The sequence below is a fragment of the Vipera ursinii genome (assembly GCF_947247035.1).
Source record: "Vipera ursinii genome assembly, chromosome: Z".
Taxonomy (NCBI): Eukaryota; Metazoa; Chordata; class Lepidosauria; order Squamata; family Viperidae; genus Vipera; species Vipera ursinii.
The window spans coordinates 72,158,208-72,182,652 of record NC_139517.1 but is presented as its reverse complement, the minus strand read 5'-3'; the positions used below and the strand labels follow the sequence as shown (position 1 = coordinate 72,182,652).

The 24,445-nt window shown below is 38.5% G+C and overlaps 1 protein-coding gene across 1 annotated transcript in view; it reads left to right on the top strand.

The window, feature by feature from the left end:
* Positions 1-24,445, top strand: part of ITGA9 (integrin subunit alpha 9) — a gene marked incomplete at its 3' end in the record, with an annotated part of 228,818 nt that overhangs the window by 74,452 nt on the left and 129,921 nt on the right.

The window sequence follows — 24,445 nt, the reverse complement described above, 5'->3', positions numbered from 1 at the left end:
TGTTGTAAAATTGGGCAAACTCACTGAATGACTTTCTTGCTTAACAGCACAAATTTCATCCAGAACCACTTGTGTTATATTTTCTTAACTTAATATTTTCTGTTATATTTAAATAAGTAAATTGACCTATCAGTAACATATATAAATGTAGGTAATATTCTACCAACTCTTTAATGAGTGATTATTTAGCAAAATTAGAAATCTGACTTTTCTAAGATTTGAGCTTTGACATAAAGCCCATTGTTTTAAGAAAGGGTATTACAAATGTTACAGTTTCAAAATATAATGCATTTTATTTCCTTCACATATTCATTGTGTTACATAATATTAGATCTAATGATTTTATTAGGTTCATTATTTTCCTGATTCTTTAATGGTATCTTCAATCTGTAAGGCAACTTCTGAGTAACAGAACTTTTGTTCAGATTTCGTATAGCCATCACTGATTGTGCAATAATTGCTATTCTGGAAAAAAAAGATCAACATTTTCCCATTTTCTAATGTTTTAAATATTTGGGACTGCTGCTACTTAATTCTTTAAAAAGGGTATTCTTCTAACCAGCTTATGTATATATTTATTAGATAATATCAAACATCAGTTCCAATTCTATAAGAGAAGAACAGGTTTTATGAAAACAGGACTGTACTTGGAACTGGGAACTCTAAAACTCTAAAAAAACTAATATTTTTTCCTTTTCACTTAGGAGTTTTTTTGTGACTTCATACTCTAATTCAGCTAGCCTTTCTAGTACTTTCTAAGTTTGCTAAAACTGCAGTTCCTAGAATTCCCATTCATCATGCTAACCGGGACAGGACTTTTTGCAAGGCAAAAGAATAATAATTGGGCAATTCTGAGGAATATTGCCCAAGTTATTTATTTATTAAAGTCATACCTGGCCTTTATTTTGGGGCCTGAAAGTGCAGTAAATGGAAAGAGAAGAGAAGGATCCATCTTTATAGTATAATCCAAACAGTAAGCCTCTGAGGAAGTTTTAGATGAGAGAGTAGTTTAAAGTCATCTAAGGAACTCCAAGGTTATTATTATTATTATTTAAATCCCATTTATATCCCGCCCTTCTCCGAAGACTCAGGGCGGCTTACAATCTAAGCACAAATCAATGTGCTTAGCAATAGCCTTCATTCTTCCCTCCGCCCAGTACGCTCCCACAGAGAGGGCCTTCTCAGGGTGCCACCGGTCAAAGAATGCCGACTGGTGGCCCCCAGGGGGAGGGCGTTCTCTGTGGGTGCACCGGATCTATGGAACCATCTTCCGGTCGAGCTCCGGATGGCGCCCGATCTCCGCTCCTTCCGGCGCGATCTTAAAACCCATCTCTTTGAACAAGCTGGCCTGGCCTGATGGGACGGGGTTGGATTTTATAAATGGATCTTAACTTTTAATTTGTATTAATTTATTACGGGCACTGTTGTTTAATTACTTTTTAATAATTTTTAATTTTTGTATCTTGTTTTTATGTATTGCCCTGTTCACTGCCCTGAGTCCTTCGGGAGAAGGGCAGTATACAAATTAAATTAATAATAATAATAATTCTATGTATATGCCTGCTTATTAGGGCTTTTGGCCTAATTGGCAACTTGATATTAAGATGCAGAAGAGTACTCATCATGCTACATAAAAGAAGAACAACCTTAAGTCCTTTAGACAATCTTACAATCTTCTTATGTTTTAAATTTTCAAAAATTAGTCTTGTCTCTGGGTGCTATAGTAAATCATTTCTAACAATATTTGTTAGTTAGTCTTGCAGATGTCACGAGGGTCTATCATGTGTCAAGAACTATGTTGAAGAAATGGGTCTGGGAATCAAACATGAGAATCCTCTTGTGTAGCTGTTTGTTTATTTATTAAATATATTTGTCATTTTGCTGCTATTGGTAATAAAAGTAATAAAACCATGCAAACACAAATATTTAACTGCAATACAAATACAAATTACAAATTATGACTAAAAGATGGGGAGGGAAGGAGTAAGATGAGCAAGGGGGGAGGTGGGATCTGCTATTGGTCCATCAACTACCTCCAGTGTAGTAGCACTCCTTTGGGGCCCCAAGCCATCTGGGAAAGCCAGGTCTTCAGGCGTTTCTGGAAAGCCAGGAGGGTGGGAGCCAGTCTCACTTTCAGAGCAAGACATTCCAGAGGACAAGGGCAGAGTAGGCTCGTCTCCTGGCCCCTGCCAGCTGGAATTCCCTAACCAATGGGGTCCTCAGCATGCCTCCTCATGAGTGGAATGGGCGACTCCCTGATTGTACCCCCCCATCCTGCTTTTTTCAGAGATTGTCCACAAGGGACACCAATGCTGTTTCTGTCCCATAACTGAGCTTGAATCTGAACTGGTCCACAACAGGGCTGCCAGGCAACATTCTGCAGACACAATAAGGGTAGAATAATAAAGTTGTTGCTGAACTGTTAATTTTTGGGGCTTGAACAATATTTAGCCACTCAGAAGCAATATAAAATATTTCAACTGTGTTCTGAAAAACAGTTATAAGTTTAACAAATAGCTAGCCATTCCCTTAGCAGATTATTGTTGTTGGTTTTTTTTAAATGTCCATGTTCTTACAATCTTATCTCCAAACAAGGCATTTTTCTTTGTAATTAAAATCATTTTAAGATGGTAGTTCTGTCTCTTTACTTTCCAAACTGTTTTAAGTCAGTAGCAAGAATACAACAGCTGCTTCTTTGCACATTTACTTGCTCCCAGGAGTAGACTTTCAAAGATGATTTTGGCTCTGTTCCAGTTGCTGCATTGTTTCACAAATGTGGATCTCCCTAATTCCCTCTGAATAAGAGGTAGTAATAGGGCCGGTGGGGGGGAAGGGGGCTGTAAGTCTTGATATGATATCAGCTTTCTTTCCAGTACATATACAATGACTTTTGTAAGTTTGGTGACTGAGTTTGCTTTTTCCTTGTTCTCACACCATTCTTTTTCCTTCTGTATTGTATAAGTTTTAGGCTAGATTGTCTTGTTTGTTTGTACATAGACCTTTATTTGCCTAAAATCAACAATGATTAAATATGGAGTATTAAATACAGTGCTTTAAGTAGTACAAAATAAGAGTGGGATCTAAATGTAACAAATAGACAATTGCAATACTTTAGAATACAAGGTATTGTAATGCAGCATTGACTCGTTTTCAGCAGCATATAGTGTGAATATATTTTTCATTCATATTTCAATCCAAAGCAAAATTAAGACACATTCCTATTTTTCTAGCCAACTCCATGTGCTCAACAGAGTTAAGATATTTACTAATAAACATCTTCTAGTTTTTTAATAATTTGCAGTGGCATTACTAGCAAGTATAGAAATAACAAGTGGTCATTTCAACCTATTAGGAAGAAAGATGGATTTTTTCCTTTGGGGAAAAAAAACCATTAGGTAGCATTGGGAATTCTATTATAAAAACAGAGGGGCTTGGAGCACATAAAAAAAATACAGTGTGGCTTTGATCACCTGGTCATGACAAGCATTGTGATTTTCTTTTTGCTTTGATCTCTTTTACACAAACAGTTCTGGTTCTTCTCAAACTTTTATATATCTAACATTAAGAATGAATTAATTTTAAAAGCATTACAAAAACAAAATAATTGCTAGGCCTTTTAGAAGTTGGGGAAGAAAAGAATCTGTTTCGTAGATTCAGAACACAGAAATACGGATACTTTTTTTGTAATTTGTTTTCAACTATGAAAGTTACAGTTGCTCAGTCCTAAGTGAAAGTAGTAAACTCTAAATTGTTTTAAACTGAAAATAGCAGAGGAAAATAAAGCTTATTTCTCTTTCCGTTATCATGTTAATTATAATGCCAGTTATGAATTAAGTTAAGAATAAAATGAATAGTTATTTTACTGAATTTATAGATAGTTCTTTTTCTTTCTAACACAAGGTAGCATTATCATCCTTTAATGATAATGTCATCCTGGGTTTGTTATAAATGATCACTGTAACTTGTGATTGTTGAATGCCAGGCCTTTGTAACAGCTTTATCTGCATATCTGCAGTTAAGTCAGGCCCTTCCTTATGTTTTCCATAAATGTTTATCTCTGTAGTTTGTGTTATATAGTTTGTGTTAATGTTCACACTGTCTTGATGCTGCTCACAGCTTCTGGGAATATAAAATGAATAACTTAACCAATCAGATATACTTAGTTCTAAACATTGGCATCATAAACCATCCTGTCTTCTGGAGTAAGCATGATTGTGCATGGCTCCTCTTTATATGGATTATACTTTGACTGAAAATGCAATATTTATTTTTATTTATTTGATTGTTAGATTTATTTGCCACCTATATCACCATGGGGTTATCTAGGTGGCTTACAACAATAATGTTGGCAGTTGGTTTAAACTTAGAGAAAAATTGTAGGGGAAAGATGATACGATAGATAACCAGACCTTTAGGGATGCCTGCTAAATACACTGATAGTGTTTGCAGTCTACTTTAAGAAGGCATTTCTGATTGGTTTCTCTCTTTATAATAGTTTGACATTTTTCTCTTTCTTATTAGTCACTTTTAGCACTAGGCCTTGTAAATAGCTTGGAATTAAAAGGCAATTAAGGCAATTAGTTCTAACTCAGAGGAATATAAATGTTGAGAATGTTTTTTGTGGCACTTGCCAAACTTGTTTACACTGGAATTGGGATGCAGGCTGTATGCCCAGTAAAAGGCAAGGTCTGTTTGGTTGGCATTGCGCATTTGGAAATTATGTTCAGGCACGAGGGAAAAGAGGTGGAAGTATAGAGGGTAACGATGCAGTTCCAATTTAGTGAGCGTATGTTCTTCCAATCCAGTTGGCTGATGATATTGTTACACCTTTTTTCAAGGTAAGAAGTAATTTGCTGAGAAAGATGGGTGATTTAGAAACGTGAAATACAAATAAATAAAGGCAGTCCTAGAGTGGATTGCAGCTTTGAAACAAATTGTCATTGAAATCAAAAAGATGTCATCTAGGTAATGCATGTGTTGGTATGCGCTTAAATACAGCCAATGGAACTCTGCTAAAATTAACTCTTTGCATTTTGCAATGGAGAGTTTTGAGAGTGGGGTGAGTCAATCTGAGCTATATCTTTTTTTCCTTTTACCAGTAGTGGGATAAAACTAAGAATGCACATTTTTGGTTTTATCACTGTCATTATACTTGCTAGAATTTAAAGAAACAGAACCAGCTGTTGTGTGTTCTCTAAAAGGCACATTATTGTAAGCCGCCTAAAGTAGCCTCATGGCGAGATAGGCACCAAATAAATTTAACAAACAAAAATAAAATGTGCAAACAATCTAACAGCTATATTGATGTGTTAAACCATGGGTGTCAAACTCGATCGTGTCACATGATGTATCACGACATATGATATTTTTTGCCTTTGTGGAGCCAGGGTAGGCATGGCCTGCGCATGATGCATCCAGCCCATGGGCTGCCAGTTTGACACCCCTGTGCTTAACCATTTTTAGTGGTTCTCATCCTGACCCTACATTGTTGATGATTGCTGTCTGTGTTTCTTGTAGCCATGTATCTAGTATTAATATAAAGGACCCTATCAAATTTGCAGACGACATCAAACTGGCAAAAATAACTAAACCTTCAAAAGGTAGGGTCAAGATCTTGACACGGGGTCTTAACAAAATGAAATTCAATAGTTAGAAAAGGTTTTACACACTTAGGCATGAAAACCAAATGTACAGGTGCAGAGTAAGTGGTACCTGGTTCAATAGCAGTGACTGAGAAAAGAATGTTGGAGTCCTAGTGGACAATCACTTAGATATGAGCCAGCAGTGTGCTGTAGCTGCCAAAAAAGCCAACACAGTGCTAGGCTGCCTTTACAGATGGATAGAATCAAGATCACATGAAATGTTAGTACCACTTTACAATGCCTTGGTAAGGCCACACTTGGAATACTGTGTCCAGTTTCTCTGAAAAGATTATAGAGAAGAGCAACAAAGAGGTTGAGGGCTAAAACATATAAAGAATAGTTGTAGAAATTAGGTAGGCCTAGGAAAGCAATATTTCAATATTTGAGGGGTTGCGACATTTCTAGCATTTGAGGGTGGGGGGCGAGGTGTCAACCTATGGAAACTAATGAAGGAGAGAACCAACCTAAAACTAAGGAGAAGTTTCCTGACAGTTAGAGCAACTAATCAATGGAACGAGTTGTCTCCAGAAGTTTGGGTGCTCCAATACTGCAGGTTTTTAAGAAGAGATTGGACAGCCATTTGCCTGAAATGGTATAGAGTCTGCTTGAGCAGGGGTTTGGACAAGAAGACCCCCAAGGTCCCTTCCAACACTGTTATTCTGTTCTGTTCTTAATTTCAGTTCAGGTGCAGGTCACAAAATATTTCAAATACAAACTAGAATGTTAAGACCCCAGGTTTTCAAGTACATGTAATAAATGATATGGCTTTAGTTTTTGTTGCTTTTGACTGAAACAGATGACTGGCCAAGAGCAACTAACTGTGGGTGAGAAAGAGGCCTGCATGTCAGAGAAGGAGAACCAACAGGCTTGTTGGCATTAGATCAGGGGAATTGGATAAAGCCCAGGTGTTCAGCAAAGGATATATGAATCTAAAGGAAGAAGGATTTATGAATCTGAATCAGTGTTTCTCATCCTAGGGAATTTTAAGATGTGTGGACATGCGTACTGGGGAATTCTGGGAATTGAAGTCCACACATCTTAAATTTCCCCAGATTTAGAAACAGTGATCTAGATCATATGGTGTTCCATCTGTGATCAAAATTGATTTGGTTTGTAGATTATAGCGTTGGATGAATTTAGACATTGTAATTTATAATCCATGGTTATGGCTTTCCTGGAAATAAATTATGATGAGACAATTCAGAAATGCATCAAGGAAGGAAAGAATACATCTGTACGCAGATTAATCAACTAAAATGCATACATCTGAACTGGTCAAGGCTTCAAACTTATTATGGCTTTTCCGCAGCACCCTTTTCTGTCCACTAAGAAATGGGATTGTTAACAATTTAAAATATCTCTGAGCATCAGTAGTGTGAATTTCTGCTGCTTTGTGGTTCAGAGGAAAATTAAACTACTGTTTTATTTACTATGCATAATCCATGACACTATGCACAGTGGCACAGCTTTGTTTGAGAATTCAGCCAGCAAGTCTCTGTATGAGTTAGTATTTGGATACCTATGATATTATGTCAGCTTTTTTTTTTGCTTGATGTCCTCCATTTACGTGAAAGAATTTCCCAGAAAACATAGCTATTGCTGACTATTCAGAGAGTTAAATCTGGAAGGCACTTGGGCCATTGTACATACTTAACCCAGAGCAGTCATCTATTATAATTATTTGATAATTCTCAGAGGAGAACAGTTCTACTAAAGTAGACAAGCTGTTCTTTTGGTAGTTCAGCCGTAAAGGAATTTGAACAGTACCTATTTTTTTGAGTTTCCTTCTTGGTCCAGTCAAGAATACCAAAACTATTGTAATATTTTTATGGAGCATCCAGGAAGGAATAGAAAATTCTACTAAATTTGAGCTAAATTTTTAAAAAATGCAGTCTCAAACACCAAAGTCACAGAATGGTCTTGCCAGGAGTGGCAACTCAGTTTTGGAGGATGAGATTGTTTTCTTTTAGTTTTAATCTTTTGAACATTTTTATTTCATTGTCCAATAAACATTTTGTATCTGCTTCAGGAAGTGCTGGGAGTACTGTGTTCTTTTTCTTTCTGAGCAGCTTAATTTACACAAATGCTATTTTGGTACATCTTGGATGCCTCTGCTCTCAGATCAGTGTGCAGAACGTGCTGGGAGTTCATTTCATCTAATGTCCCACTTAGCTGGGCCTGAGCGACTATAAAATTTAACTAAACAAACATGGCATTTTCCATCCCCTCAGAATGATGTGAAGAGTTCAGCTCTCTCTAGAGAGGTAAGTTAGCCAGGAATGACTGTGCAGTCAGCGAGTGTGAAGCTGGATTCTTTCCCTTGATTAAGGATTGAGAGCCAAGGGGTGGGGAGAGAGTTGCCTTTCTGTATTAGAATAGTCGGTCCTGTATTTCTCAACCTCAGCAACTTTAAAATTGTGTCTCTTGTCTGTTACATGACAGTGTCTGGCTCAGATATCATGAAGCTGAAGTTTGGCCATTAGTGTTGTTTTAAGGTTTGCATGCTTTTCCTCCTCTCTCTTTGTGTCCAAGAAATACCCATCAGGTTTTGAATAAACATCTTTTGCCATAGTCTCTGAATTGAAATAAGCAATTAATGTCTGTAAGAGTAGGGAGGGGCTAGGCTCTCCATGAAATACCGTCTATGAAAGCCAAACCATGCTTTGGCTAATATATCTGAAGCAGGATAGAAAGTGACACTTTGGTTAGCCCAAGTTTTAAAAGCAGTGGAAGCACTAATGACTATGGCTAAAGTGCTCAGCGACGCCAATGAATTTTTGTGGGCTGTTAGATCTTAAGCTGTTTGTCATTCCTCTTCAGCCCTTTCATTTCATTTACCTCCTACTTCATTTTAAAAGTATCATATTTTCAAAAGGGGAAGATATTGCAGAAAGAAGGTGCTCAGTAGCCTAACAAGTATAGTCCCAGTTGCTGGAGAAGGTAAATTGGAAGACACTATTGGACCCTTCTATAGGTGAGAGAAAAGATTTGAGAATCCTGCTGGCAGTAATAATGTTGTACACTTCATTGTATAGGTCAGGCATGTCAAACTGCCGGCCTGTAGGCGGGATGCATCTACTAAAACCGCGCCCACCCCATTGCCGGCAATGGGGAAAAAGTCGCGATACGTTATGCGATGTCACGTGATTCCTTTCAGTTTCTACATGCCTTGTAAATAGAGACTCTTCCAGTTTTCCTCAGTTTGACACATAACTAGCAGGTTAGTCTAAAATCATGATCTTTATTTATTATGATCGGTTTGAATTTTTGGGAATATTAGCTAAAGTCAGCCTAAATTCATTATATTGAGAATAGTTAAGTGTCTTTCTACATGCTTCCTTAATAGTGTCAATGCTTAAAACTCTTAAAATCCTTGTAAATCATTAAACCCAAAAAGTATGACTTAAAAAAATTATTGCTTCTGTCACTCTTTTTAACTTTGTGAATATTTTAAGTTTATTTCTTAAATTTACTTTTCTGTGGAGCTATTATATAATTTTAGGTTCCTGTCTCTATAATTGGCTTGAGGAGTTCAGCATTTGCCATTCCAGTAGAAAATTCACAATTGTCTGATTACAACATTGTAGTAATTAATTTTTTGGTCACGAACAGAGGGAAGTTTAGAAATGGGCTTTAGAACATGAATATATTTATAACCATATTTTATTCTCCTCTTTTTATGATTTATAATGTGATTCTGTATTTAAGTTTGACAAATATCTAGAATAGCATTAACCAAATTAATACCACACTATGTCAAATTTATTTAATCAAATTAGATGGTAAATCAATGACAAATGAATTAGCTGTTATTGATTAGGCTTATTAATAGCAACATAACCAAATATTGTAATCTTAGGGGGGAAAAAGGGCAACCTAGCATTAGTTTTGTCCTGCTACCTTAATTGTATAAAATATATATTTTAAAATTCTTTGTAATGTGAGACCAATACAGTGGTATCTCGGTACTTATTGTTAATTGGTTCCAGGAGATACACTGAGTACCAAACAGATTTTTCCCATAAGTAATAATGTAGTAAGCACAAGGGAGCCGACACAGAAAAGTTCTAGCTTGTGCATTGAGTACCAAACAAATGATGAGGACCTGGTTAAAATTTTCACATCAAAATGCATCAAGTACTAAATTTGGTGAGCTTCAAAGCAGTTGAGTACCAAGGTACCACTGTACAAATGTTGAAGTGAAAATGTATACCCATTTCCATGGGCCACTTCTAAAACATACATTTCCCTGATATTCTGTTATTGTTTAATTTCTTTGTCCATAAGTTCAATTTATACCCAAGAAATTTGTTCTGGGGTATCTATTGTTATTTTCACAGTCCCCAGAGCTGGGCTAAGGATCTAGGGTGGAGCTGAGAAATTTATTTATTTATTTTATTTATTTATTTTTGGGACTTATATGCCGCCCTATCTCTCGAAGGGCTCAGGGCGGCTAACAACAATAAAAACAACAATACAAAAGTTAAAAAAATTAAATAAACAGCCCCAAAATAAATTAACTAAACAATTAAAAAAACCATTTTAAAAACCCGTCGTCAATCCAGGTCAGCCTGATGAAAAAGGAAAGTTTTGAGAAATAATGGACCTATCAGTTCAAGCCTGAAAACCCATGTCAATGAATCGCAATATGAACATGCTTGCGCTGGTCTGCATAGTCTATTTACAGTTGCTTTGTGCAAACAAATTTAGTGGAGTTGAAATAGAATGGCTTTAAGGTTTTGCCTAACAAGTCAAGATTTAAAGTAAGTTTAATGTGGATTATGATATGGGTGGTACAATTAACTATAAGTCTCAGTTCAGCTCCTGCTAAAATGTCTTTGGATATCTGCTTCCATAAAAGAGGGAGTATATTTCAGATTCAGTACTGGATATCGTGATTGCATATCTCCAAATTTTGGCTTAAAGTAACTTGTAGCAATGATCAGGGATTAGCTAGCAAACCTTGGGCAATCCTTGGATTAAACCTAGGGTTCACGCTACTATTAAAAGCTGATTAACTGACATCTTTGCCATCTTGAATATGTGTTATGTATTCTCACCTAACATGGAAGCTATAACCTAACCCGTTTGGAGAGTGCCAGGTTGAATTAAGTTAATCAGATAATGTATCTTCTTGGCAGCAGTACCCTTTTCACTGCTTTTATAGCACTCTTCAATTTTTGAGGTTAAAATGTCAAGGTTAAGAGAAAATGTACTGATGCTTCCATTACAGTGGCGTATGTGTTTATGGGTTACTTACTAATGCAAATATACCAGTTGGGGTTGTGCTAGTGATTGCTTCTATGTGTAACTGTTTATGCTTTGTTCCATTTTTAACTGCTGTATAGAGTTTAAAAATGCTTGGAGATTCATTGTTGAGCTATAGTAACATTAACCGCAGTGTGAACATGCATCTTAGAAAGCAATCTTATATTTCCTTTAGAACAGGGCTGAGTCAGTTTAAAAAGCAGTTCAGTCAACCAAGTTTCTTTTTCAGTTGTGGGGGCTGCTTTGCCCATAGAATATATTTCACTAGCAAGTTATGGAAATTTGTAACACAGCTGCCAGGTCTGTTTGGGACAAGAAGCATTTCCATTTCTTTTCTTATCAGAAGTAATAACTAAAACCATATGCCAATTCCACCCTTACCCAAGAATTTTAGTGCCCCAAGGAATGCACGAGGGTTTAGAATAATCTTCAAATGGAAGAGGGCAAATGCTATCAGCAGGATGAAAGTTATTCCCTCAAAAACCCAGATCAGCAGTTCTCCAGTCATTCAACCTTTGTGTGGAATGCCAGGGTAGAGAGAGAGAGAGAGAGAGAGAGAGAGAGAGAGAGAGGAAGCCAAAAACAATGGAGAGGGACAGAATGAATGCTACATGGGATTTTAATTGAATGTAGTTTAATTTAAGTAGCTGGAATGAATTCTTTTGCTTATTTCCTATGTTTTTAATACATGTTTCACCTAAAAAAAATCAGAAGCAAATCTGGGAAGCTATTACTTGTTTTTCCTGATAGTGATAAGCTACGTTTCTTGGTTTAGAGAGAGTTACAAATGTGCACACACACACACACACACACACACACACCCTCCAACTCCTCCTCCCTCAAACTGCACAATTTCTGAGAATTGCATCTTTCCAAAAAAAAATAGTAGAACATGACTCCAGCATCCTGGTCTCTAGGCTAGTTGATTATAAATCTCTCTGGCATTGAAAAATGGAAGACTGATTCTGAACTTACAGGCATGTTCTTTGTTTATGCCGAATGGCCTTCTTTTTAGGTCTTCTTTAGGTAAAAATATCCCAGAATTCATACACTGGCCTAGTACAACTCTTCCATGGACATGAATAATAATATGTCAAAATGATTTTATGGAAAAATATTGGTTGTGCCAATAATTATTAATATACATTCTTACTAGCATGCTAAGAAGCAATTAGATTTTATTTATTTGATTCAGTTAGGAATTTCCTAATTCCAGCTGGCTCACAATATAAAACATCATAAAAACCTAATGCATAAAAATGAAGTAAAACAAGATAGTTTCCATTTTTATACCTTTTCTGTGTTCACAGTTGGCTTATTTTCACTTGGTTTTAATATATAATTATCTGCACTCAAGCAATTTCTTCCTATATTCTATTGACCATGGCTGGTGAGAATTATTGGAGGTGTAATCTCAATACATATGGAAGGAGAAGAAAACCTACAGCTGTTTCTCTCTACATCTTATTGCTGGTCGTTTTCCTGTTTATAATGATGTAGAAATATAATAGGGGTGATGATCCCAGACACCAGTGCACAAATTCAATTAGTTTTTCCTGTCCAAAATTGTCTAAAATTATCACATTTTCCTTTTTGCATGTGTTTGCAAAATTGTAACAAGCACATATCAGCAGGAAATGCTAGAGGCACCTCAGGCAAGGAAGGGCTTTTTTTCTGCTTAAAAAGAAAACAATTAGTTGGTAAAGGATGTGGTTTCTGGCTCACTTCCAAAAAGAAAATTTTATTAGTCTACCAATATGTCTCTGGCTAAGCAGAATCTGCATTTTTAAATATAGCCAAGATCAAGTGAAGAAACGTCTTTGTCTAAATTGGACAAGATGATTCTCCCCCTTCGATTCCAGCTGCAGAATCACCAATGAACTTGCAGGGTTTAATTAATTTATCATTAAAATATTACTATGGTCTTCTGGTTAAATAATAATAATAATAATAATAATAATAATAATAATAATAATAATAATAATAATAAGAATAAGAATAATAATAATGAATAAGAATAATAAGAATAAGTTGGAAGGGACCTTGGAGGTCATCTAGTCCAACCCCCTGCTCAGGCAGGAAACCCTATACCATTTCAGACAAGTGGCTGACCAGTCTCTTCTTAAAAACTTCCAGTGTTGGAGCATTCACCACTTCTGGAGGCAGGTTGTTCCACTGGTTAGTTGTTCTAACTGTTAATTGTTTCTCCTTAGTTCTAGGTTGCTTCTCTCCTTGACTAGTTTCCATCCGTTGCTTCTTGTCCTGCTTTCAGGTGCTTTGGAGAATAGCTTGACTCCCTCTTCTTTGTGGCAGCCCCTGAGATATTGGAATATTGCTATCATGTCACCCCTCACCCTTCTCTTCATTAAACTAGACATAGCCAATTTCAGCAACCGTTCCTTGTATGTTTTAGCCTCCAGTCCCCCAATCATCTTTGTTGCTCTTCTCTGTACTCTTTCTAGAGTCTCGACATCTTTTTTACATCGTGGTGACCAAAACTGGATGCAGTATTCCAGGTGTGGCCTTACTAAGGCATTGTAAAGTGGTATTAGTATTTCGTGCGATCTTGATTCTATCCCTCTGTTAATGCAGCCTAGCACTGTGTTGGCTTTTTTGGCAGCTGCAGCACACTGCTGGCTCATATTTAAGTGATTGTCCACTAGGACTCCGAGATCTCTCTCACTATTGAGACTGGACTCTTCCTTCAGATATGGTGAGTAGACAGCATCTGTTTCATTCTTGAGTGCAAAGGGATGTGCTAGCCAGGAGATGCCAGTGAGTGTGTCCTTCACTTACAGAGCCTGTCTCCAACATCATGCTTTGGGTCATGTACAGATTACTTGGTGTTCACTTTCTGTTTTTGTTCGGTTGACTTAATAAGTTCAATGTCTCTTTTTCCTCTCAAACAATGAAAGACCTTTTAAACATTTTCTGTAGGTAATTATTTGAAGTCAGAGATCATTTCTGTTTTTGGCCACAAAGACTGAGAAGAAAGGAATACATCTCTTAAGACCTCAAAGAACCAGCAAAGACGACTTACTGAAAGCTATAAAGAGAGTTTGGTCTGATTGTTCTGATGGACATGGCATGAATGATATACATTTTCTGATGCACTGATGAGTTGCTTTTGGACTGTCTATTTCTTGGCTGACCTACTGCAAACAATCAAAACTCCTGATCCTAATCTCTATCCAATACTATCAGTATCTTGCCAAACTTTTATTTTTCTAAATTCTTTCGGGATTGAAAATCTAGTTTATCACAGTTCTGATGCAATTGGCAATGATCTTAAAGTGAAGGATGGTATCCATGCCTGCTTAATTTTCCTTTAATCAAGCTAGGAATGAAATTCATCACAGAACAAAAAAAGATTGTATAAAGTATGCATTTTTTCTATTTAGCTAGCTTTGTATTTTTCATACAGTAGTTCTGATTCTGCTAGACATAGAGCAACTAATTTATAATCAAATGAAAATAGGCAATGTTGCTTGGACAACATTCTATAGTAGATTCTCCAAACTTGGCAGTTTTAAGACTTGTGGACTTCAGTTCCTGTGCTGGCTGAGGAATTCTGGGAGTTGAAGTCCACAAGTCCACAAGTTGCCAAGCTTGGAGACCCTTATTCTATAGCAATGTCTGCTATAGGAAGCCTGAAATCTGGAAAGTCCTGAAAGAAAACCAGGATCCTTCACAGAGATTCCTGAACTCTTAATTATTCAGAGGAGCCTTCAGACCCAAATATGGCATCTGTTGGATTAGAGATTCTAGCCTGTTCCCCTCCCCACTTTGTTCTCAAGTTAATTCTTGTTACCATTGTAATCTCCAGGACAGTTGAAAACTCAGTTCATTGATAATCATTCAGCTATATAAATGTTAAAAAAAACTACAGACATCTTCCTAAACTAGAGTCTAATTGAAAGCTAGGAAAAGGTAGACTTGCTGGCTTTCATATGGTATAAATTCTTACTCTGAATTTATTTCCAACTGAAGCTCCAAACTATAGTGCAACAACATTTTGTTTGCTGAGGAACTCAGCAATACTATTGATGACAAACTGGGTTCATATATGAGGCTAAGTCATTAAGCTATTGTTGTGCAACATGTCATAAAGAGCCATGGATTAAGCCATAGTGGCTGGGTCAGTATAGCATATTAGGAAGTGATAACCAAATCAGCTATGCTTTAGCTTAGGGTACCTAGAGGGAAGTTCCTTTATCTGATGATCACCTACCACAAGCAAGCAACTGGAAAGTAAGCAGGAGCAGGGCAATTACAAGGGCTGCAGTTTGATTCTGAGTAGGGTAGCTCAAATTGCACAAAAAGGGACACATTCTTTTGATTAACTTGGGTCCATCAGAAAATAAGGAAAGAGAAAGGATCAAAACATGATAGGTTTGTTTTTCTAGACATCAAAAATGAATGGCTTTTACCTCTTTTTTCCTGATTTCTGTGACTAACAAGCTGTTGTTAACAAATCAGATCCACTTCAGCATATGAGCATCCTTTTTTCATGCACTGAGTATTCAGAAACAAAGTGATTGGCGTAACATACTATTGAGCCACCACTTTTCGCTTTCAGTTTACCAAGTTGGATTAGAAGATTAAGCCAGCCACAGTAATACCACAATAATGAATGTGCTTTGTGAATGTCACAAGCTCTACCTTTTCATGGGTGCATTGTGACACTTCCTTCAAGTATGCAAAAGGCAGACTTTGCATTGTGATATTGTATTCCCAGACAAGTGTGGCCTAGTCAGTAGCTCACAGTTCAACCAATTGTGGTTAAGGTGATATGAACAACTAGCAAATATTTGAACATAGCTTGTGTGTGCTTATACAAAATTGTATAAGTGTCAAGGATAAAGGTAGTTTATATTACGGATTTTTAGCTTTATATGGTGAGAGTTGGATCACCAATCTTGTACTATTTATCCATATATTTTCTGGGCCATATGTGTACTAGAAAGTTTTTGCTTGAAATGAGAATCAAGTTTCTGAACTAATATCAATAAAGTTCTGTGGTTGAGAGATGATATTTTTATGTATTGTATTCCCAATTTTGCGGTCTAATGCATGTTTTTGCTACTCTTTTTCCGATTCATAAAAAGAACACCTTAATGCTGTCTTTCAAGAAGAAACACTCAAATTACTGAACTAATATTACTGTGGTGGTTTTAAAATACTTTCCACATTTTAAGTGGAATGAAAACAGGTGATTTCCATAGTGATAAACTAATCTATTATGAAACATGTTCATTAGAAGTTTGTTAGACTGCCTTGTGATTTATTCTTTGGAATTATCCATCAAACAAAATGTACTACCGTATCTTTGATTACAAAAACAATTGAAATTGGTTACTTGACTTTTGTCACTCGTGGAATGCTGCATCTGCTATTAGGCTTCCACCATTGGAAATTGTATGAAAATATTCTTACTTCCCTTATAATAAGATTTTGCTAATTATGTCAGAAGAAGGAACTATCTGCAGCCAGAAGGAGCCAGAGACATGATTAGGCTTAAAGATTTGTTAAATGACTCAAATTCCCTGTCTAGATGCTACAAATATCTTCTTATGGATGATGGAAGGTGATTGACTCCTGCTGTTACAGTAATTTGCCAGTTTGGAGTGGATGTCTGCCTCTTTAAAATTGCAAGGTTCTTTCACAGGCTGTTGCATGGTTATTAAAGGCACAGAGAGGACTCTTGAGAGGGAAATATGAATCTTCTTTCAGGGGGGCCTTGGTAAAACTAGGGTTGAAAGTTAAAATCCAGCATGAATGCCTGTGGTGAGTGGAGTGTTTCAGCAGAACAGGAAAGGTGGTGGCTCTTGGAAATATGTTATGTAATTTATGGAATTTGGGAATCTACTGAATTTCAGGATAGATAATAAGAAGGCACTCCTGTGCCCACATTATTTATTTCTATAATGCTGTGTCCACCAGACATGCCAGAATATGCTGGAATATATTCCAAAGCAATAGATGTATAACATTTACAGGTCCTTTGACCCAATAACCATTGCAAGTATTTCCAAAGGGTGGGGAAAAACGGCTGGTTTAGATTTGTTGTTTTAGGAACTTGGATGAAAACCAGGGTCTATTTTTAAATTTTACATAACCAATTTAAATATTTGTGATGGCTCATATTATTCTTCCTAGTATTTGAAGATTACTTGTTTTCCCAGACCAAGTCTACTCCTGTACATTGTTTTGCGTATTAGAAAATTGGAGTTGTTCCCCAATCACACCCCCAGATTTACTGTAATATGTTATCCAAGGACTGCTATATTCCCAGCAAGATAAGCATACATGTACAGAAGCATGTCATTTTCGTCCTCTGTGGTCCAAAGCTTTTTCAAGAATGCATAACTCACATTTTTCTCTTAATGTTAGAAAGTGCCTGGGGAATACTGCCTTGGTGACATTTTCTTTGGAAAGGATTGAGTTGGCTTAGTAGCAGCTGTGTTTATCCAGGTTTTCACATTTATAAGCTTATTTACTTGCATTTGCATTATACTTATCCATTCTCAGTTTTCAAGAAGCAGCCACCTACCTGATAAACAGATGAAAAAGGTGTATTAATATACCATTTGAACTGGAAACAAACTTAAATGCTGTTTCTTTTTGGTTAATGCTAGAAAGTACCTCTGGTTTCAACACACTTTTTATTCTCTCTGCAGAGATGTGTACAAGATCCACTTAATCCCTGTGTTTATGTCCCCAAATTCAGGGGATTTTCCTACATCTTTCAGTGAATGCTTTTGCAGAATCCTTTTTTAATATATTCTTTGGAACCCCTTCTCTCATCCTATTAGATTATTTTAAAATCTATTGTACTATATTCTGATTCTGCCAGACATTGTATGAAAAAAGGAATATTTGCGGGAAATATAGGATGAGTTTCTGTTATATCCAGAAGATACAAAAAGTCGATCCAGTATACAGACACCAGTAATGAGGAGGAAATGACCCATGAATTTGCTTGTTTGTCCTGGCCATTATCTAGAACGTAAAGTTTATATAGAATGACTTTTTTCCCCCATACTGATCTATGATCTGTTATAGTAATTGCTATGTGGGCAAATTCCTGTTTTCATTCAATCTTCTGGATGAATTAGAAAGCCCAGATCTTGCTTCCAATTGCACAAAGATTCATAATAAAATGACTTGTGCATTAATGTTGAGCTTCTCATTAGTCACTTTTTAATTTTTTAAAAAAGAATCCTTAGGTTTCTTCAATATAGTATGAAGGCCATCATTCTGATATGCTAAGATATGTTCAGCTTGATCTATAATGTCCTTGTACAAAGAGACACACACAGCTAGATGAATTATTAGCTAGTTTAAGCTATGCACATGCTAATTGGAACACTGTTAGGGTTCAGTGTATTGGATTGTCTTGTATCTTTGTAAAGAGTTGGGGTACTTCCTTCTTGGAAATCTTTTTGAGATTCTTCCACTGAAAGTTATAGTGCAGTTTTTCACCAGGTTGAGACAAGAAATTAGAGGTCAGTAGGTCAAGTAGGCTCAAAGTAAAAGGAGGAAGAAAAGCTCCCAAACCTCCTTTCAAACTGTATAGAACAGCTTATCTTACACACATAGAAAAATGAGTACCAAACTTATTACTCTGTCAAAATAGCTATATGGTTCTCAGTTGTAACATTTGAAGAAGACATTGTAAGAAATGACAGGAAGTTTTCTTGGGGGAAAAAAGGTCAATCAATCAATTCCAACTTCGTAAGATTTTTTTTCTGCGAGAAATTGGAATTGATTGATTGACTTTTTGTTTTCCCTCAAAAAACCTCCTTTTGTTTTCCTGCACACATCAGCAGATTGCGAAGGAGAAATGGCAAGGGGCTGGGGGTCAGCTAAGCAAAGAGAGGCAATTCCTGGGGGGAGCAAGGATTTCTTTCCTTACCTGCCCCACTTGTTCTGAGGCTGCTTTCGGACGAGCCATGTTGCGCTTGCCAATGGCCCAACCACCCGCTTCACCACCTTCCTTCCCTGAGCCTCCAGTGATCCACCTGACGCTTTGGTGGCTCTGTAGGCAGAGCTGCAGATTTCTCTTCTCTGAATGGACAGGTGAGGGGGGAACCTGCCCCACTTGTTTTGCGGCACTTTCAGCCAAGCTGTGTTGCACTTGCCAATGGCCTGCCCACCTGCTTAACCACCCTCCCTCCCCCAGCATCTGGCACTCCACCTGCCACTTTGGTTGGCCTGACAGCCCCCACCTCAGTGCCCTGCCCGCTGCCTCCCAACACGGCCGCTCCGGGGCTGCAGTGGCTGTCCTGGCATGGGAAGGGCACATGCCCCACTCTCCCGCTACCATGCAGGGTAAGGTTGCTGTACCTGCCTCCGTCCAGATGCCCTCATCTCCCCCGAGTATTTTTTTTTACTAACCTGTCTTTTAGCTCCATTGTTTCTCTGTTTGCTTCTTAGCCTTCGCCGATTGTTCGTGTGTGTGTGTGTGTGTGTGTGTGTGTGTGTGAAAGTTCAATCAGACTTTTTAACTTCTCGCAAGATCTCAAGAAGTTAGAAAGTCTGATTGATTTTTTTAAAAAACCGGTAGTCCCACAAACATGCGGCGAAGGCTGAACTCTAGACCATGGGTTGTGAGTTGCCTCCCACTTGTGCACAGGCGCCTGTGGTTGCTCCGGCCTGGATCTTTGGCACTGATAACAAGCTCTACTTGCTCCTCAATTGCTCTGTCCAGGCCTGGCCACCACAGATAACTCCTGGCCAATGCTTTCATTCTTAACGATACCTGGGTGGCCCTCATGCAGGGCTTGAAGAACCCTATTTCTTAGTTTCTCAGGAATCACGACCCTGCTTCCCCACAACAGGCATCCTTTATGAGATGACAGCTCATGCCTTCTAACAAAGAATGCCTGAAACTCAGGACCTGGGCTCTTTGCTTGCCACCCAGATGCCACCCAAGCTGATACTCTGCTCAGGACCTTATCTGCTGCTGTACCAGCAGTGATATCCTTAGCCTGTAGGGGACATTCAGGGAGTTCCTGGATGGCTAAAATTTGACCCACTGGCACTGGGTCTGGTTCACCTTCTGATAAGGGCAACCTACTTAAACCATTCGCGTGGCCCATTTCCTTACCTGGCCTGTATACCAATTTACACGAATATGCAGAAAGGAATATGGACCACCTCAGCATCCAAGGGGGCAGAATTTGAGGTGTTTGTTTATCAGTTGTGAATAACCCCAACAATGGTTTGTGATCAGTGAAAATGGTGAACTCTCTACCATACAGGTAGTCATGGAATTTCTTTACGCCAGCGACTATGGCCAAAACCTCTTTATCAATCTGGGCGTAATATCTGGTTTTGAGAGTGTTCTGGAGTAATAAGCAATTGGCTTCTGCTCCGCATTTTCTTCTAAATGACTTAGTACTGCGCCCACCCCATAAGGGGATGCATCACATGCATTGCCTATGGGCTTGTGTTCAATGAAATGTGTTACTGTGGAGTTGCTGGACAGCAATTGTTTAAGGTTCCTGAAACTGTTATCATGAGTCTTGGACCAGCTCCAAGGGGTTTTCTTGTCCAGCAGTCTATGTAAAGGTTCTGCAATTGCTGCCTTGTGGGGTAAGAATGTATGATAAAAGTTAATCAGCCCCAGGAAGGCTTGCAGTTCCACCTGCAATTAAAACGTCATCGAAGTAAGGGCATACCCCAGGAATACCATTCAGCATCCTTTCCATCACCTCTTTGAAAATCCCTGGAGCTACGGCGATGCCAAACTGCAAGCGATTCACTCTGAAAGCTCCTCTGTGAGTCACGATTGTCTGAGCATCAGCCGTTTCCCGGGTCACCGGGAGTTGCTGATAGGCTTGCGCTAAATCCAGTTTAGCGAAGACAGTGCCAGACTGAATTGCCGAGAGGACCTGCTTCACTGTTGGGACCGGGTAAGCATGCAGATTTAAGGCTCGGTTTACTGTTGCCTTGTAATCTGCACATATTCTTATTTCCCCGTTCGCTTTTAAAGGGGTGACTGGGGGTTTCCCAGACTCCCCCTTCCATGGGCTCCAAAACCCCCTGTCCTACTAACTTTTCCAGTTCACTCTCAATCTTGTGTTTGAGAGCGAATGGAACCCTCCTAGCTTTAATTTGCACTGGCAGGACATCGTGTTTTAAATTAAATTTAATGGGAGGACCCGTGTATCTGCCCAGTTTGTCATCAAACACGTCTGCAAATTTTTTGCAGACCGCTTCGAGACTCCTGGGCTGAATGGAGTTAATCCCCTCTAGCCAAATGCCCAGGGCATCGAAACAGTTCAGCCCCACCAAACTAGCCCTCTTACCCTCAGTTACCAACACATCCAACGGACCCTGAAATCCCTTATAACTAACTACTAAGATAGGTTTGCCTTTCAGCTTAATTGGGGCCCGTTGGAAATCTGATAACTGAATTTTGGTGGGTTTTAAGGGAATCTGCCTCCTGCTCTGGCCACTAATCGATTGTAACGTTTCATAAGATATTATTGAGACAGAAGAACCAGAATCAATCTCCATCTTGCAAGGAATTCCCTGCAAGTGGACCTCAATCTTAATTTTTGGTGTGAGCAGCTGGTGGACTGTTGAGTGTGACATAGATGCCACTTCCTCACTTCCTTCAATTGTTTGTGCCTGGGGCCAAGGGGGCTCAGTGCCAGGTAATGGCGGGGTTTCAATACCTGATGAAGATGCCTCTAGCTCGTTGAGACTGTCCTGAATTTGGTTGCGGCAAACGGCTTGAATGTGTCCTGTTTTTCCACAAGAACAGCACTTTGCGTTGTGGAACTTGCAGGATGCTCTCGAATGGCTACCCCCGCAAGCTGGTACACCTTTGCTCTGACTCCCTGGGATTGTAACTTGCGTACTTCGTCTGTTTGTTGGCTGCCCTCGGTTTCTTCTGGCTTCCTCCGATGTCGCGTCTAATTTGTGACCTCTCCATTCTTTGTGAGATTGCATCAATCTCCGCCTCTTCGTCGGGCTCCTTGCTTCCACCGTCTGCAACGCTCTCTTGGTGAACTGATCCACTCAAACTGCTGCTCGGTTGAGAGGAGTTCTTGCGGCCGGTGGCTTCGTGTGCCATTATCTCATCCAGGACCTGTTGCAGGTCCATGGTCAGTTTGGCGACCACCTTTTGCTGTAACCACTCATCTCTCAGCCCGAAGACTATTTGGTTGCGAATCCGGTCTTCCAGGTCGGGGAATTTGCACATGCATGCGGCTTGTCGCACTGCTTCAACGAAGTCGGTCATAGATTCCCCCGGTAGCTGGTTCCTTTGGATGAACTGCAGGCGCCAATATAGCTTGGACCTCTTAGGCATGAAGTGCTTGTTAAGTTTTTGGGTGAGTTCGGCATACGGCACAGATGCTATGGCTGCTGGATTACACAACCCGACAGCTACATCATAAACGGCCGGACTGCTGAGACACAGCAAAGCCGCTGCCTTCATGCGGGCCTCCGTTATGTGGTTGACCAGCAGGTAGCCTTCAATTTGTCCCAAATGCGACTCCCAACGCTCCGGGTATCTGATGTCGAACTCGCGGATGATTCCGAGCTTTGACATTCTGTTGGTCCTTGAACTGCTGTGACGGAAGGATTCTATTCGGACGATTCCTCTTCTACGGAAACAATTCAGCAAAAACAAATCCCACCTTCATCACCACTGTAAAGTAGTGGGTACAGGACCACATGGAGACAGCAGACCCAGAGTTAGCAGTAACAACCTTTATTGAGTACAGAACAATGAGACAAAGAACCCCCCCACCCGGTGTCCTTTAAATACCCTGCTTGATCCACTCAGAATGTTGGTTTTTCCCGCCTAGCAATGGCCAGCCAATCCGGACACTTACAGGCGCCACCTGGTGTTATCAGTGGCTACACTGTAACAGAACACCCCAACTATATACATAAGACACCCCAGGCCCCGCCCCACCCCCACCCCCTCGCAGCCTAGTGATACCAGTGCCAGCAAAAAGTAAGCCCTCCCCGAAAGTAAAGCCTAGGGCTTACTTCAGAGCCCAAAAGAAAGTAAGACAAGGTCTTACTTTCAGGGAAACACAGTATTTGTAGTATTGTTCAAAGCACAAACTGAAATCAAATCAGTTTATCTTTTCTTGAATGATTCAGAAGGCTTAGTGGAGAATAGTATTGCAATGATCCATATCCAGTCTTCTGATTAGTAACTCAGCTGAAAGTAGATATTTGAAACAGAACACTTCTTCAAATGAAAGTGCATGTAAAATTGCTAATTGTAAATATGGTTCTAAAATGACTTTTTAAAGATGTGACTATAAATTTAAGAATGAGAAATGTGTTTTCTTATAAAAAATATGGCATATTTCCATGTTATAATCCCTGTGAGAGCATAGAAATGTTATAACAAATGACTGGGGTCAATCATGGAACTAATGAGAGTAAAAAAGTGAAATTCTATATGTAGAGAAGTCAGTTTCTTCGAATGTTGACTTCCAGTCAGTTCGCAACAGACAGAATAAAGAATTATTTTCTTAGATTTGGCACTAATTGAAAATATTTGGATAGTAGCAGCATCTAGTAATACTAATATATTAATTTCCAATAATATTAAAAAATAATGGACCATGACTTAAATAGTAGTATTTTATAGAGTCCAATCTGAAGTCACTAATTTGGGTCTGTCTTTTTCTACATAATAAGCATATTATAACTTCCACTTATTTCTGAATCTAAATCAGATTATCTTCCTGAATACCTACTCAGAGATTAGCATCATATGTCCTATGTAAACGCCTGCCTTTATGTGTAGTTAGGTATGAATCTTTCTTGGAAATTTCCTTTGCTTAACAAACTCTGTCCCAGTTGATATTCTTTGGGTCCTATCAGTTATATACCTTAAAGGTGACTCAAAGGCTTAGTATTTTATTTTGGCCTGTACCTGAAGGTAAGGTGCCTACAGATACCAAGGCTATTTTTTTAAAAAAAATATTTAATGTTTTGGGGTACTTTTGTGTGTTCTTTTTTTTTTTTTTTAAAAAAAACACCTTACACCATCTTGGCAGAATTTCCCTGAAGAGATCTTATATATTTCACATCAATAAACAAACAAATGACAGAGGCATTTCACTCACACAGTCATAACTTTGTAGTGGATCCACTTTTCTTTACAGCTGCAAAAGGAACAATTCATGAATCACTTTTCAAAGCAAACAAATTCTCTGGGGAAATTACTCAGTCTGTATTCATAGTCTGCCTATGCTACTCTATAAATTTTACTAAGGATATGGATTTCAGGGGTGGTAATGTGCTGTATTTTGAGAACTTATCATGTTCCTTTGCAAAATTGCAGTAACCATAAGGGATTACATTACACCATGCTCGTAATGGGCAACATGTGTCTAGGCCACTTTTTCACATTTTTAGAGGGTTAAATAATTCTGTCTTAATTTCTCTAGACTTTTATTGTCCCTCTGTTGTGGGCCTCAGAAATGTTCCAGCCTTTTTATTTGACCTGACATTCAGAAAATATTTTCATGGGCCATCTACATAAGCTC